Genomic DNA, 16,512 nt, shown 5'->3' with positions numbered 1-16,512 from the left:
CGAAGGCGGCGCGGTCGACTTCGCGCTGGTGGGCCTCGGTGAGGCGTCTCATGGAGGCTATCTTCTGGCCCTCCGCGATGAGGGCGAGGCGGCGTGCCTCCAGGGTCTCGGCGTCGGCGTCGGCCGAGATGGGGACGGAGAGGTCGTGCATTGCCACTTGCAGGGCGTCGTGGGCGTTCTCGCCCGAGTTGGCGACGTGGCTGATGACCAGCACTTCAGTGACAGCGGTGCTGCCGCTGTCAGCTCGAGGGAGGGGGTCGTCGAAGACCACCACGTCGGAGGGGTAGGCGTCGAGCGATGCTGTGTCGGAGTCGATGAGCATCGGGTCGGTGGAGCCGACTGACTCCATGTCTGCAGCAGGCTCGCTGGAGACATGAAGCTGGTCGAGGAGGCTGACGAGGCGGCTCTCAGGGTAGTCGGTGCCTGCGTCGGACGCAGGCTCGTCGGAGAGGCGAGTCTCGCCGAGCAGATTGGCGAGGCGGCTCGCTGCGCAGGCGTCGTCGACGCCTTGCAGCACATCGAGGCAAACGCCATCGGGCGCAGCAGGCTGACTGCGCTCGCGGGGGAGGAAGAGGGTTCCCGTCCAGAACAGGTCTCCGGACGACGGTGCACCTGGCCCCACGGTGGGCGCCAAATGTCGGGTGGTTGGTGCGACATATGCCAACGGATGGCTTATCTGTGTGGGAGCCAATAGAACGTCGCCGGTTCCTGGAAACGGGATGAGGCGGAGACATGCACGCCGGCGGATCATACCCAGGTTCGGGGCTCTCCGAGGAGATAACACCCCTAGTCCTGCTCTGCGGGGTCTCCGCATGATCACTAGATCGAGAATGGGTAGCTACAATCGCTCCTAGAGCTGTTGGGATCAAGGGAGAAGAAGAACAAGGCTAGCTCTTGCTTCTCTCTATCTATGGTGTGTGTAGGCTATGCTTAGAAGGCGACTCTATGCTCAGAGGCCAACCCTTTGCATGGGTGCTCCGGGGGGTTTATATAGGCCTACCCCCCAGGGGTACAACGGTAATCCGACTGGGAGCTGGTCCCGACCGTCAGTGTCTACGCTTGCCGGCTTCTCCGCCGGCAATTGGGCCCCGCCGGCTGCCGGCTTCTTGGTCGACAGGCCGGCCCCACCGCCTAGGGTCTTGTCGGCGGCTGCTTACTGTAGCCTTGCCTTTGATGACGAGGGCTTTGTCGAGGTAAGCGTGGCTACAGTGGGCCACCTTGGGGGCTCTCACTGTAGCCTTACCTCGTCTTGTCTCCTTAATGGGGCTCCCGCTTCGAGGAAGGGAGTAGCCGGCTTCTGGAAGCCGGCTACGCCCTTGGCCGACTGGGAAAGGCCGGGCCGCCTCCACGCCTCTCTCTGGCTGAAGGGGCCCGCCGCCCATGGGCCGTACGGGAGTCTGTTGTGGATGACGTCGGGGCTAGCATGGCTACAGTGCCGAGCCGCACGGGAGATGGCCGTCCCGTATGGCCTCCTGTAGCCATGCCCGCCTCGGGCTTCGGGGGTAGTGGGCCGCACTGTGGCCACACCCCGTCTTGTCGCCGTTATGTGGGAACAGCTTTGGTGGTTGTGTTCTCGGCCGGCTCCTAGGAGTCGGCGTCCTTCTCGGCCGGCTTCCTGGACTCGGCCACCCCGTAGTCGTCCTGGGGAGGGGTTGTCTGAGGCTGGGTCGCCTTCCGGGAGTCGGCTTTAGAGGTAGCCGGCCAGGGAAGGCGGCCCAGATGCTCGGACTGCTTGAAGGCCCAAAAGCCTGATAATTTGTCCGAAGAAACAGGGGTAGTCGGTTAGGCTACCCATGGCCATTATCTCCGACAAGCTCCGGGGAAAATTAGAAGAGTCAGGTAAGATCCTAGAGAAGACCTGTGGGTTAGGGACCACTCAAAAGAAACACCGTTGAAATGATTACTTGAAACTGAGATTGCACCGGTTGAATTAAATGGCTTGAATGAGGTAACAACCTCGAAATAGTTAGAATTGATGCGGAGTGGAAACACTAAACTTCAGAGATATCTTCAGCACTCCGGATACAAATGAATAGCGAGAGCTGAATGATTACGAGGTGCACCGGTACGAGAGAAAACATTTGAAACGAGGAAAAGGTATGATCGACAAAGCTTGAATTGAATCCACCGGAGAAGAAAAAGAATGAAGAATAATAAACTTGAAGCACATCTTCTTGAGAACCACCAGGTAAGAACAGTGATTGAAAAGAATGAAGGTACTTCACGTGAATAAAAATGGATACTAGATTAAGCAATCTGATTCCTTGAAGGAAGAAGGGTGGGAGGGCAGGAAAACAAAGACAACTTGGAAACGGATGAAACGAACAATGTTGGGAAACTGGGAGGTGATCTTGCGAATGTTGAAATGATTGGATCCACTTGAAGAGAAAACACACCGGTTGGAAAAGAATTTAACATGACGACCTCGATGATCAAGAAGGATTAGTATTCACATAGCAATATGAGAACACCGTTTAGGAAAGGTATGGAATCTACACTTATCATTGAAGCAACTCGAATACCACAAAAACAAAACAAAGGATTGGCTTGCAGAATAAGCCGGAACAAACATATGATAGAGATTTCGTCCGAAATTTTTGTGGTGGGGCCCACACGGGCTCAATCGTACGGCACCATCATGTACAAGGCAGTGCACATGACATACGAAGCGTCCCCGAGTCGGCATAGCCAAGGACTCTTTAAGACACTACGAGACCACTGTAAAACCAACCGTGTACAGGCGGACCACTAGACGTCGAACCCCAATCTCATATCATGCATCTGTCGGAAAGATATCCTAAGAGCTACTTGAATTCCCACTTATAAACTCCTGAAACTTTCTGGTTATGCAATCAGGTGTTGGGGATACAGGGGACACAAAAATATATCACCCAAACTAACAATACCTAGATCCAGCTGTATCCATGCGGCTATATCTCCCACGTGTCGAGGCACGACTTAGAGGCATAACCGCATTGTGGTTTAGTCGCAAGAAGGGTCATCTTCACACAATCCCATGTAATGAACAAGAATGGGATAAAGAGTTGGCTTACAATCGCCACTTCACACAATACATGGATAAAAACATACATCATTCAAGATACACACATAGGTCCGACTACGGAACCAAAATAAAAGAAGACAACCCAACTGCTAGATCCCTGATCGTCCCAACTGGGCTCCACTACTGATCAACATGAAAAGAAACAACACAACGAACAAGATCTTCATCGAGCTCCCACTTGAGCTCAGTTGCGGCACCTGCACTGGTATCCCTGGCACCTGCAACTGTTTGGAAGTATCTGTGAGTCACGAGGACTCAGCAATCTCACACCCGCGAGATCAAGACTATTTAAGCTTATAAGAAAGAATGGGGTAAAGAGGTGGAGCTGCAGCAAACACTAGCATATATGGTGGCTAACATACGCAAATAAGAGCGAGAAGAGAAGCAACGGAACGGTCGTGAACTAGCAATGATCAAGAAGTGATCCTGAACTCCTACTTACGTCAAACATAACACAAGAACCATGTTCACTTCCCGGACTCCGCCGAGAATAGACCATCACGGCTACACACGCGGTTGATGCATTTTAATTAGGGTCAAGTCTCAAGTTCTCTACAACCAGATATTAACAAATTCCCATCTGCCACATAACCGCGGGCACGGCTGTCGAAAGTTAAACCCTGCAGGGGTGTCCCAACTTAGCCCATTATAAGCTCTCACGGTCAACGAAGGATAAACCTTCTCCCGGGAAGACCCGATCAGTCTCGGAATCCCGGTTACAAGACATTTCGACAATGGTAAAACAAGACCAGCAAAGCCGCCCGAATGTGCCGACAAATCCCGATAGGAGCTGCACATATCTCGTTCTCAGGGCACACCGGATGAACACTACGTACAACTAAAACCAGACCTTGAGTTTCCCCGAGGTGGCGCTGCAAGTGGCTCTAGTTTGGACCAGCACTCAGAGGAACACTGGCCCGGGGGTTTAAAATAAAGATGACCCTTGAGTCTGCAGAACCCAAGGGAAAAAGGCTTAGGTAGGCAAATGGTAAAACCAAGTTTGTGCCTTGCTGGAGGAGTTTTATTCAAAGCGAACTGCCAAGGGGGTCCCATAAATCACCCAACCGCGTAAGGAACGCAAAATCAAGGAACATAACACCGGTATGACAGAAACTAGGGGCGGCAAGAGTGGAACAAAACACCAGGAATAAGGCCGAGCCTTCCACCCTTTACCAAGTATATAGATGCATTAATTAAATAAGAGATATTGTGATATCCCAACATAAACATAATCCAAAATGGAGCAATCTTCATCTTCACCTGCAACTAGCAACGCTATAGGAAGGGGCTGAGCAAAGCGGTAACATAGCCAAACAACGGTTTGCTAGGAAGGGTGAAAAGGTTAGGGGCTGACATGACAGTATGGGAGGCATGATATAGCAAGTGGTAGGTAGAACAGCATGGCAATAGAACGAGCAACTCGCAAAGCAAAGATAGAAGTGATTTCGAGGGGTGGTCATCTTGCCTGAGATCCCGCAAGGAAGAAGAACGAGTCCATGAAGACGACAAACGGACGTAGTCGAACGAATCCTCACAACTCCGGAATGAAACCGAAGCTAACGAGAGAAGCAACCCGGAAAGAAACAAGCAACATAGTAAACAACCACCACATACACATGGCATGATGCACAATCAAGTATGATGCATGTCCGGTTTAATGAGCATGGCACAGCAAAGTGCAACAAACAACACTACAAATTATGTGGAGCTCAATATGCAACGAGTTGCATATTGACGAAACACCACATTTAATTATTTAGTTCTCTCTCATTATGTACCCAACAATATTAAATGTTATTAAACATGGCAAGGGGTGCATCATAATTAAACAACCTATCTAGGCAAGTTTAAATGAGGGAAATAACAAACGACAATACCGGAAAATCCCCATATGTCATTTAGCAATTTTAATGCAAACATCAATTTTAGACATTTTAAATGTTGTTATCATGATGCGAATGACAGATGTAAGTTATATGCAATTTTATGAAAGTGTTGGTATAAAATGATACGAGGCATTTGTTACCGTGGTGGAAGAAAGGGGTGCCACGGCAACGATAACGAAAAGGATGCCACGGCAACATATCGGTTCCGGTCGCTCATGGAGATACCGGCGCAAAAGAGAATTGTGCGGATGTGTGAAATGCGCAAGAGATGGTGGGGTGCTCCCGGATTCCGGGTTCCCACGGTACGGCGGCATGGCAATCGAGGAACGTGCAAAGACCTCTCTCGGAAACGGTGCAAACATGAGCATCTCATACAACACACATGCATTCGGCCCACGGACATCGTCTCGGGGTTATACCTTCGAAGCGTGCATTCGGGGCGGAACGCGTTCGAGTGGAAGTAGTTGTACTCGCGACGTTAGTGGGAGTAGTTGTACACGGCGGCGGTAGTTGTTCAGGGTCTTGGCGGGTCGTCGTGTAGCCGTACATGTTCGTCGTGGTACACGGCTCGAAGTCGTACATATCCCGTAGATGTTCAGGGTCGCCGTGAGGAACTTGTCGAAACCAGGGTCTCGGTCGTCGGTAGAGGTACTTGGTGAAATCCACGGGTGTCAGTAGTTGTACATGGCGAATCCACGCTCGATGACTGTTGGACTTGGCGTCAACAGCAACAGGGGCGCGAAACAGGGACTTGGTGCGTGGAGGAGGCTGGAGGCGCGCTGGAGGTGGTGGTGCTCGCGGGTGCAAGGCGGCCGGTGCTCGGGCTCCGGCGAACTCCGACCACAACGGAGGGAACGAGCGGATGCGGGCGCAGGTGCTCGAGGAGCTCCTCTCCTCGAGCGCTCGGGCGACGGGGGCTTGACGAGGAGGACGTGCGGTGAGGCCTGGCCCTGCAGAGGGAGACGCGGCGGCCATGGCGAGGAGGCAGAGGGAGGACGCGGCGCGGGACAGAGCACTGCGGGGCTCGCGCTCGAAGCGGGATGGTGGAGGTCGGGGAACGGCGCGACGGCCAGCTCCCGGGCCATGGGGCTGGACGCGAGCAGGCGCGTGAAGCCGGCGAGGTCGGGGTCGAGCAGAGCAACAAGCCGGTGGCGGGGCTTGACGGGTCCAGGCGAGGGGCGGCGGAGCGCCAGGGCTGAGGGAGCAGAGGAGGGGGCGAAGCAGAGGAGGAGGCTCGGGCGCTGGAGGGAGCAGCAAGGCAGCGCCATGGAGGGGCACGGCTGGCCAGGAGGGCGTCGGGGTTTGGAGGAGGACAAGGGGAGAGGGGATCGGGCAGGAGGCGACGGCAGAGGGAGAGATGGGGAATAGATCGGGCTAGGGTTTGGCTTAGGTGGGCCGCAGGGATGGGCCTTCGGGCGGCGGCTAACAGGAGGCCCAAGTGGCCGGCTGGGGGGGGGGGTCTCTCCCTTCTCTCTCCCTTATTTCTATGGCAAAAAGAATTAGAGAAAAGGAAAAGAAAGAGAGGGTTAGAGAAAGAATTTGCGCATGCGGACAATTTTCCCGGACTCACAAAAATGCGCTTGATCCAGGAAAAATAGAAGTGGCCTGATTGGACGATATAAATTCAAATGCATTTGAATTTAATTCAAATGATTTGAAGGAAGTGAGGGTTGGGAAGGTCCAAAAATGTTTGGATTTTTGGTGGAGCTCCGGAATAAGATGAAAAAAATAATGCGAGGTTGGAGACCAAGAACTAAGATAACAAAGGAATTGGGATATTTTGCAAGTGTGTTATGGTGAACTCCAACTAATGGAATATTTATAATAGCTCCATAAATATTAGGAGGATATGTTATAAAGAGAAATCACCATGTGAATTCCCTCGACTTAAATGGATCGAAGATCCATGCAATTTATTTAGTTGGGTTTTTATGCAAAGATTTGATGACATGATGGCATGATGACATGATGCAATGCAAAAATAAAAGAGCAAGCACCAAAAGAAACACGCGGTGATCACGAAAATAAGGAAGTCTTCTGAAGCATCGGTCTCGGGGCGTTACACCATGGAACCCAAAACCAGCAAAATCAAGGGAGTGGCCAAGGACACCGGGACGAAGGAGCCGTCGGAGAGCGAGTTGGCGGTGCGATGGACGCAGTCCGCCTACTTCCCCACGACGGTCGATGCGGTCCATCTCCGGGACTACTTGAAGCACCTGTGGGGGTGCAAGACGGGGGGGAGACGATGGGGCATCCGGCCACGCGTGTCATCTCTGCTGCTTTCGCCGAAGCCGGCCCGAATCGGTACCCATTCTTCGTCGACTACTGTTCCTGTGGCCTCTGCCCCCCTTCTCTGATTTCTTCAATGACGTCATGCACACCTACGGCTTTCACCTTCTGGATTTCACTCCAAACGCCGTGGCGTGCATGGCTCTCTTTGCCCATCTCTGCGAGGGCTTCGTCGGAGTGTTCCCCAACACGGCGCTCTTCTGCCGCTACTTTTATCCTCGAATCCAAAAGGAAGGCGCCATTGTCGGTGTCAAAACCGGTGGATCTCGAGTAGGGGGTCCCGAACTGTGCGTCTAAGGCGGATGGTAACAGGAGGCGGGGGACACAATGTTTACCCAGGTTCGGGCCCTCTCGATGGAGGTAATACCCTACTTCTGCTTGATTGATCTTGATGATATGAGTATTACAAGAGTTGATCTACCACGAGATCGTAGAGGCCAAACCATAGAAGCTAGCCTATGATTATGATTTTTGTTGTCCTACGGACTAAACCCTCCGGTTTATATAGACACCGGAGGGGGCTAGGGTTACACAGAGTCGGTTACAAGGGAGGAGATCTACATATCCGAATTGCCAAGCTTGCCTTCCATGCAAAGGAGAGTCCCACCCGGACATGGGACGAAGTCTTCAATCTTGTATCTTCATAGTCCAACAGTCCGGCCAAAGTATATAGTCCGGCTGTCCAAGGACCCCCTAATCCAGGACTCCCTAAGTAGCCCCTGAACCAGGCTTCAATGACTATGAGTCCGGCACGCAAATTGTCTTTGGCATTGCAAGGCGGGTTCTTCTCCAAATTCCGAGTACCTGTCGAGTAGTGTTCGGCTTCCCATGAATGTTGCACTCCTTGGCTTCCGCGCCTAATAATGTCTATCTTCCATGTGTCGAGCGAATGCGAGAAGTCGGGGCATTTTTACACTTGCCACCCTAATCCTGTGAGCAAATCATCTATTTAAAGAGCCGGGGATCCCCAGATCCAGATCACACCATCCTCCCACAGCGAGTATCCATCGGAGCGCGCCCGGAAAAGCCCATCCCATCATGGCCGGCCATCGCAACTCCTCCTCTCGCTCCCGGAGCACTAAGCCAGGCAATTGGAAGAAGTGTTCTGTCCCCCACAGCCAATTAGTACAGTTACAGACCCAGGGGTTTCTCCCTCCAGCGTATATGGTCCCCGTCCGAGCCGGACTAGCCACTTACAACAGCGGGGAGCAAGCAGAGAGCTTTCCCAACCCATCCATGGGGGAGCGGGTATGCCTTATCCCTTACTTATTAAGGGGACTTGGATTTCCAATCCATCCGTTCCTCCGCGGGCTCCTGGAGTTCTACGGCCTCCAGCTGCATAACTTTACTCCCGCCTCCATATTACACATCGTTGGCTACGTCGCCCTTTGCAAGCTATTTTTGGGATGTGAAGCTCATTTCGACCTATGGAAGAGGCTATTCTGCCTCGTACCCTGTACACAGGAGGGGTCAATATATCAAGTGGGCGGAGCCGAGATATGGCGCATCGCCGGGACCGGATACCTGTCCGGTACTCCGAAGAAGACATCCGAAGACTGGCCTTCGGAGTGGTTTTATATGGAGGACGTCCCCCTTCCGGACCCTATTCGGATGGGCCTTCCTGAGTTCAATAACGCCCCTTTGAAGAAACGCCGCAGCTGGCGCCCTCGGAGCCCCCAGGAGGAAGATAACAGAGAGGTCCTTTACCTGATGGGCCGGATAAAAGTGCCGGCCAAATCAGGATTGACCATAATCGAGGTTATGTCAATATGTATAATGCGGGAGGTGCAGCCACTTCAATATCGGGGACAACCCATGTGGCACTTCAATGGAGAAGACGATGCCACCCGCTGCGGTCGTAAAGGTCCGGACTCCGTCACTGCTCTAGCGAAAATACTGTCCGATTTATATAAAGGAGAAGAAGAGGAGTTCATCCGCATTAAGCCACGGGATGGATTCTCCATGTACAACCCCCCAAACTGGGTGAGCTGCTACTTTTTACTCCAGACCTTCCCGCATTCTTCGTCATAAGTATTTACCTTGCTATTTCATAGCAGGAACTGCGAAAAGCTGTGAGGGAGGTCCACAGCCCGTCTCCACAACCAGAGGACCCTGACCGGGCCCTCGACCCCGGACTCGAAGAAGATCCGGACACATTTGTGGAGCTCATCGACAGGACGTTCTATCAGTTAAGCTGCGACGGTGCCTTGGTGGCCATCATAGCCGATTATCCTGGACTGCTCCCTGCATCGCATGTAAGTAAAACCGGAGTCCCAACTTCCGAGAAGGATCCCTTTTTTGCACTTCACCTACCGCACACATATGGTGTCTTACAGGGAAGGCCCTCGGGACGCCATGCCGAACCCGCAGTGACTCACCAACAAGGGGCACCGAAACCGGGTAGGCTTAAAAGGAAGGCGGTCAGGACTGAGACGCCATCGCAGAGGTATGAAAAAGAACCCTGCTCCGTGGTTGTCGTCTTCAAAATATAATGACGTCCATGGTTCCTGGCAGGAAAAACGCTCACCGGACCGTATCCGGAGAGCCTGCGGGCCACGCCTCCACCAGCCGGGCTCCAGATCCGGACTTACAGGCAGATGCTAATGTGGGGACAACGCCGGATGTTCCTCCTACAGAGGATGCGGATAGGCTGTCCGCTACGAATTCCGAAGTGGAGAGTGCCATGAATCACAGGCGTCGCCGGGCCGTACTCCGCGACCCTTGTTTCTCTGAAGAGGCGTTCGATGCCTTCAACTTAGGAGACGCGTACATCCGAGCTGCTCAAAATGGTCTTGCCGGAGCCACAGACTAGTATGTAAAGGATATACGGGTAAGAAAATCTGATAATTATGTATATCAGTAGCCCCTGAGACTTGAAACAGTTGACACAACTGATTTAAGGATCATTATTTGCGTAGGTTCTTACAGAGAAGAGTACCCAGTTGTCTCAAGAGCTGGAGGAGTGCAAAGCCCAGCTACGGGCTGCAGTTGCCGCAATGAAGGAGTCCGAGAAGGCCCCATCTGGTAACACTTGTTTCTATCAAAAAGAATGACATGTACCGGTTAGTATGCGGCATGCATGCAAATTTAACAAAAGATTCTGCAGATGATCCCGGAGTGAATCCGAAGGTCATACGGGGGGATGAGCAACATGCTCAACGACAGCTAAAGGCTGGCGAGCGCGTGCTTACACAGGTTAGGCGGGAGAAAAATGATCTCCAAGATGCCAATACCCGGTTGGGCGTTGAACTGAAAGATGTTCGGGCCCAGCTTGCTGACTCTGCAAAGGAGAATAAGAGGCTTCAACGTGGCATTTTTAGTAAGTGCTTGAACAAACTTTTATAGAGTTCGGCGAAGAAACCGGCTAATAGAGTTATATTTGTAGGTGTGCTGACGGGTCGTCCCGCAGAGGAGATGCCCGGGTCTGCGGGTGATCTTCTGCCAGAGCTCTCACAACTGCACGAACAAGTTCGGCAGGTGATGCAGGGCATTGCCCAGGCCTTGTGGCCATCCGCCTCCCTGCCAGGAGGCATGGGGGAGCTCGTAGAGATGCTCAAGGGAGCGCGGTGGCGCTTCCGATTATGGAAGATATCTGCCTGCCGACAAGGTGCAAGGGAAGCATGGGCCATGGTGAAGACTCGATATACCAAGGCTGACCCGAACCATATGGCCGAAGTCGGACCTGTGGGGTCTGACGGGAAAGAGATCCCTGTCAGTTTGGTGTATGACCAGGTGAAATTAGCCGCAAAGTATTCCCAACAGGATTGTAGGCTAGACAGCCTGTTGGATGGTATAGAAGAAGAATTTAGTCAGTCTAAATGACTGTGTACTTCAAGTGACATATATTGTCCCTAGCCGGATTGTAAATCATTTGTCATGGCGGACCTTTTCGCTTCGACCTCCGGACCCGACAGTCCGGAGTGTATCCGAATACCCGCTCAGTTATGTAAAAACCGGGGTACGCGTGGAAACCAGGCGTAGGGGTCATAAGTGCTTGAACAGACAAGTACCCAACTAGCTATGTTATATTACATGGATAGTAAGAAACATCTTCCAGGGAGAATAGTTCGTTAAGGGTTCCTTTCCCTGGGTACGCATGCATTAATGTGCATGCCCGAACTGCGAAAAGAGACGCAGGATATAAACATCTGGGGGCTTGTATTGAAATAAGTAAAAGTCATCTTTTGTTCACCGACCGAATATTCCCTTAAGAACGCTAGCTTTCGGCTTCACCCAGTCTGAGGTACACATCCGTCTGACCCGGCAGTAACAATCGCAGAGGTGCTCCCCTTATGCCCTAGCGAATTAACGGGAATCTAGGGCATAAACACAAGAGCCAGGCAACCCAGCTTGGCCAAAACTTAAGTCATATCGATGCATATAATGGCGAAGAAAAGGTACGCATGGAAAAGTAACACATGTGCGGGGGGCATAGAGCCCGGAACATAGTTATATTAAGCTTCTGTATAAGAAGCCCCCAGGTATAATGAGCACGCCTAGCGCGTCAAGATTGTGTAGTCAAGACACATTTTAACCTTTTAAGGCCGTGAAGAAAAAGGGAAGAAAGAAAGAAAGAAAAGACAGGTAACATATATATATATATATATATATATATATATATATATATATAATTGACGGAGGTAAGGAGACGAACACAGAGTCCGGCACTAGGCGTAAAACCTTCGGAGTCTGGCCGCGTTCCATGGGTTTGGCTCGAGTTGATTGTCCGATGCATCCCGCAGACGGTACGCTCCACCGGTCAGAACTTTGTCAATAATGAAGGGACCTTCCCATTTGGGCTTGAGCTTGTCCTTTTTCTTCTCTGGTAGGCGTAGAACAAGTTCCCCAACGTTATAAGTTTTGGCCCATACTTCTCTGCTTTGATACCATCGAGCTTGTTGCTGATAGAATGTGGAGCGGGCTTTTGCCACGTCACGCTCCTCCTCCAGGGCATCCAAACTGTCCTGCCGATCAAGCTCGGCTTCTTTCTCTTTGTACATGTGCACTCGAGGTGAGTCATGAATGATGTCGCAGGGCAGTACCGCCTCTGCACCGTACACCATAAAAAACGGTGTGTATCCAGTAGTGCGATTCGGCGTGGTCCGCAGCCCCCATAGTACGGAGTCGAGCTCCTCAACCCAGTGTGTATCTGATTCCTTCAAGGATCGCACTAATCTGGGTTTAATGGCGCTCATAATGAGACCATTTGCTCGCTCGACCTGACCGTTTGTTTGGGGGTGATAGACGGAGGCATAATCGAGCTTAATGCCCATGTTGCCGCACCAAGTTTTTACCTCGTAGGCTGTAAAGTTCGAGCCGTTATCGGTGATGGTGCTGTGGGGGACGCCGTAACGGTGTACAACCCCGGATATGAAGTCTATCAATGGTCCGGACTCGGCCATTTTATCTGGTTTCGCTTCTATCCATTTGGTGAATTTAACCACCATGACCAATAGGTACTTTTTCTTATGGCTTCCTCCTTTAAGGTGTCCGACCATATCAAGCCCCCAGACCGCGAAGGGCCAAGTAATTGGGATTGTTCCGAGAGCAGTAGGTGGCAGATGGCTTTGGTTTGCAAAAAGCTGGCAACCGACGCAACGTTGGACGAGGTCCTGTGCGTCTGCTCGGGCCGTTGGCCAGTAAAAACCTGTACGGAAGGCCTTGCTTACAAGGGGCCGAGCTACGGCGTGGTGGCCGCCGAGTCCAGCATGAATTTCTACCAAAAGTTGCCGTCCTTCCTCTTCGAAGATGCACCTTTGAAGTACTCCGGTAACGCTTTTCTTAAAAGCTCTCCCTCATGGACCTGGTAGGCTTTAGACCGCCGCACAATGCAACGTGCCTCGTTTGGGTCCTCAGGGAGTTCTTACCTGGTTAGGTAGGCCAAGAAGGGTTCTGTCCACGGGGCGATGACAGCCATAATCACGTGGGCCGAAGGCGTTATTTCGGTGGCAGAGCCTCCAATTACGCCAGAGTGTTCGATATCTGGCGTTGTGGCCGGGTCCGGACTGTTGTTGCCGGTCTCTCCTTCCCATACCACGGATGGCTTAAATAGCCTTTCCAAGAAGATATTAGGTGGGACAGGGTCGCGCTTAGTGCCGATGTGGGCGAGGATATCCGTCGCTCGATTGTTTTCTCGGACTACATGGTGGAATTCGAGCCCCTCGAACCGAGCTGACATTTTGAGGACGGCGTTGCGGTAAGCCGCCATTTCGGATCCTTGGCGTCGAAATCTCCATTTATTTGAGATATTGCAAGGTTCGATTCCCCACGCACCTCTAGGCATTGAATGCCCATGGAGACTGCCATCCGGAGACCATGTAACAGGGCCTCATATTCTGCTGCGTTGTTGGAGTCTGTGTATAATATTTGGAGTACGTATTGGACTGTATCTCCGGTGTGGGATGTCAGGACGACACCTGCCCCCAGACCAGCCAGCATTTTAGAGCCGTCAAAGTGCATGATCCAATTGGAGTACGCGCCGTACTCTTTAGGGAGTTCGGCTTCTGTCCATTCTGCGACGAAATCAGCCAGTACTTGTGACTTAATGGCTCGCCGTGGTTTGTATGTTATGTCGAACGGGAGGAGCTCAATAGCCCATTTAGCAATCCGGCCCGTGGCATCGCGGTTATTTATTATGTCATTGAGTGGTACTTCAGAGGCCACCGTAATTGAACACTCTTGAAAGTAGTGTCGTAGTTTCCGGCATGCCATGAAGACCGCGTATGCTATCTTTTGATAATGTGGGTACCATGATTTGAATGGAGTGAGGACAGTGGATACGTAGTATACCGGCTTTTGAAGCAGGAACTTATGTCCGTCCGTCTCTCGTTCAACGACGAGCACTGCGCTTACAACTTGGTGTGTTGCCGCTATATATAACAGCATTGGTTCGCCGATATTTGGCGCGGCCAAGATTGGGTTGCTGGCCAAGACGGCCTTTATTTCTTCCAATCCAGCGGTGGCCGGATCCGTCCACTCGAAGTGTTTGGTGCGTCGAAGAAGGCGATAAAGAGGTAGTGCCTTTTCTCCTAATCGGGAGATAAAGCGGCTTAAGGCAGCCACGCATCCAGTTAATTTCTGGATTCGCTTGAGGTCTGTTGGGATAGCCAACTGTGACAGAGCTCAGATTTTAGCCGGATTTTCTTCAATTCCTCTATTGGAGACGATGAAGCCCAAGAGCTTCCCGGCGGGCACGCCGAAAACGCATTTTTCCGGATTGAGCTTGATGTCATATGTTCGAAGATTGTCGAACGTGAGCCTCAAGTCGTCTATTAAGGATTCGACGTGTCTGGTTTTAATGACCACATCGTCTACGTATGCCTCCACTATTTTGCCGATTTGTGTCTCCAGGCATGTTTGAATCATGCGTTGATAGGTTGCACCGGCGTTTTTGAGCCCGAAAGGCATGGTGTTAAAACAGAAGGGGCCGTATGGAGTTATGAATGCCGTTGCGGCTTGATCGGACTCCACCATCTTAATTTGATGGTATCCGGAGTATGCATCGAGGAAACACAATGAGTCGTGACCTGCGGTAGTGTCGATAATTTGATCGATGCTGGGGAGGGGGAAGGGATCCTTGGGGCAAGCCTTGTTAAGGTCCTTGAAATCGACACACAGGCGCCAGGATTTGTCCTTCTTTGGTACCATCACCAGGTTTGCTAGCCAGTCCGGATGTTTTATTTCTCTAATGAATCCGGCCTCGAATAACTTGGCTAGCACTTCTCCCATGGCTTGTCGCTTAGGCTCAGAGAAATGCCGAAGAGTCTGCTTGACCGGCTTGAACCCCTTTAGAATGTTAAGGCTATGCTCGGCCAGCCTGCGTGGGATTCCTGGCATGTCTGAAGGATGCCAGGCGAAGATGTCCCAATTCTCACGCAAGAACTCCCGCAGTGCAGCGTCTGTTGTGGGGTTCAGCTGTGCCCCGATGGATGCTGTTTTTGTAGGGTCCGTTGGGTGGACATGGAATTTGACTATTTCGTTCACTGGTTTAAAAGAGGTGGACTTGGGTCTTTTGTCGAGTATCACGTCGTCCCTGTCCACTGTGGAGCACAGCGCAGTTAGTTCTTCGGCCGCAAGGGCTTCGGATAACGCCTCGAGGGCTAGTGCGGTGGTTTTATTTTCGGCATGGAGTGCTATGTCCGGATCACTAGCTAGAGTGATGATTCCATTGGGCCCGGGCATTTTGAGCTTCATGTACCCGTAATGGGGTATAGCTTGGAAGATCGTGAATGCCTCCCGCCCTAAAAGGGCGTGGTATCCGCTGCTGAACGGGGCCACTTGGAATGTGATTTCTTCGGACCTATAATTCTCCGGCGTGCCGAATACCACATCTAGTGTGATTTTTCCCGCACATCGTGCCTCCCGACTAGGGATGATTCCTCTGAAGGTTGTGCTGCTTTGCTCAATGCGGTTCTTGTCTATTTCCATTTTGCTAAGAGTTTCCTCCTAGATGAGGATTAATCCGCTGCCACCGTCCATGAGCACTTTAGTAAGCTAGAAGCCGTCCACAATTGGACTAAGGACCAAAGCGGCTGGTGCTCGGGCTGTTCGGAATTGAGGTTCGTCACTGGCATTGAAGGTTATGGTCGTGTCGTTCCAAGGATTTATTGCTGCAACGTGGCAGACTTCGGCAAGGCTGCGGAGTGCTCGCTTGCGCCTATTATTTGAGGCGAAGGTCTTGAAGACTGTCAATACTGTATTGTTATTTTCCACAGGATGTTGCTCTGTTGTATTGTTGATGAGGAGATCCTTGCCGCTCTTGGCCAGCTGCCGGAGTATCCAACATGCTCTAAGGCTGTGTGTTGGCATGGTATCCGCTGTGCTGTGAATTTTGCATGGCCCATTGAGCCATCCCTCCAATACAGTTCCACGCCCTGTAGTGGGCTTTGGTTTCTTTGTAATCGGATCGGGTGACTTACGAGAGTACACCCTTTTAGTTCGGATGGGGGATTTAGTGAGAGCCAGAGGATCCCAGAATTTTGTTTGGGTTTTCCAGGCGCTTTCCATCGCACAGTACTTCTGTACTATGGCCGCCAAGTCAGCGAAGTATGCTATGTCACGACGACTTATGGCGTTGAGGATTCCCTTGTCCGTGCAATTTTTGCAAAAGAATGAAATTGCATCTTCCTCGCGACAGTAGTTGACCTTGCTCATTACAAGGAGGAATCTGGCCCAATAGTGATGTACTGTCTCTTGGGGCTCTTGTCTAATGTGGGAAAGATCACTTATGTCTGGGTGGGTGGTTAGATTTAGGTCCAAACCTAGACCCGATCT

This window comes from Triticum aestivum, chromosome 2D (assembly GCF_018294505.1).
Source record: "Triticum aestivum cultivar Chinese Spring chromosome 2D, IWGSC CS RefSeq v2.1, whole genome shotgun sequence".
Lineage (NCBI taxonomy): Eukaryota > Viridiplantae > Streptophyta > Magnoliopsida > Poales > Poaceae > Triticum > Triticum aestivum.
Note: the sequence above shows the minus strand (reverse complement) of the source record.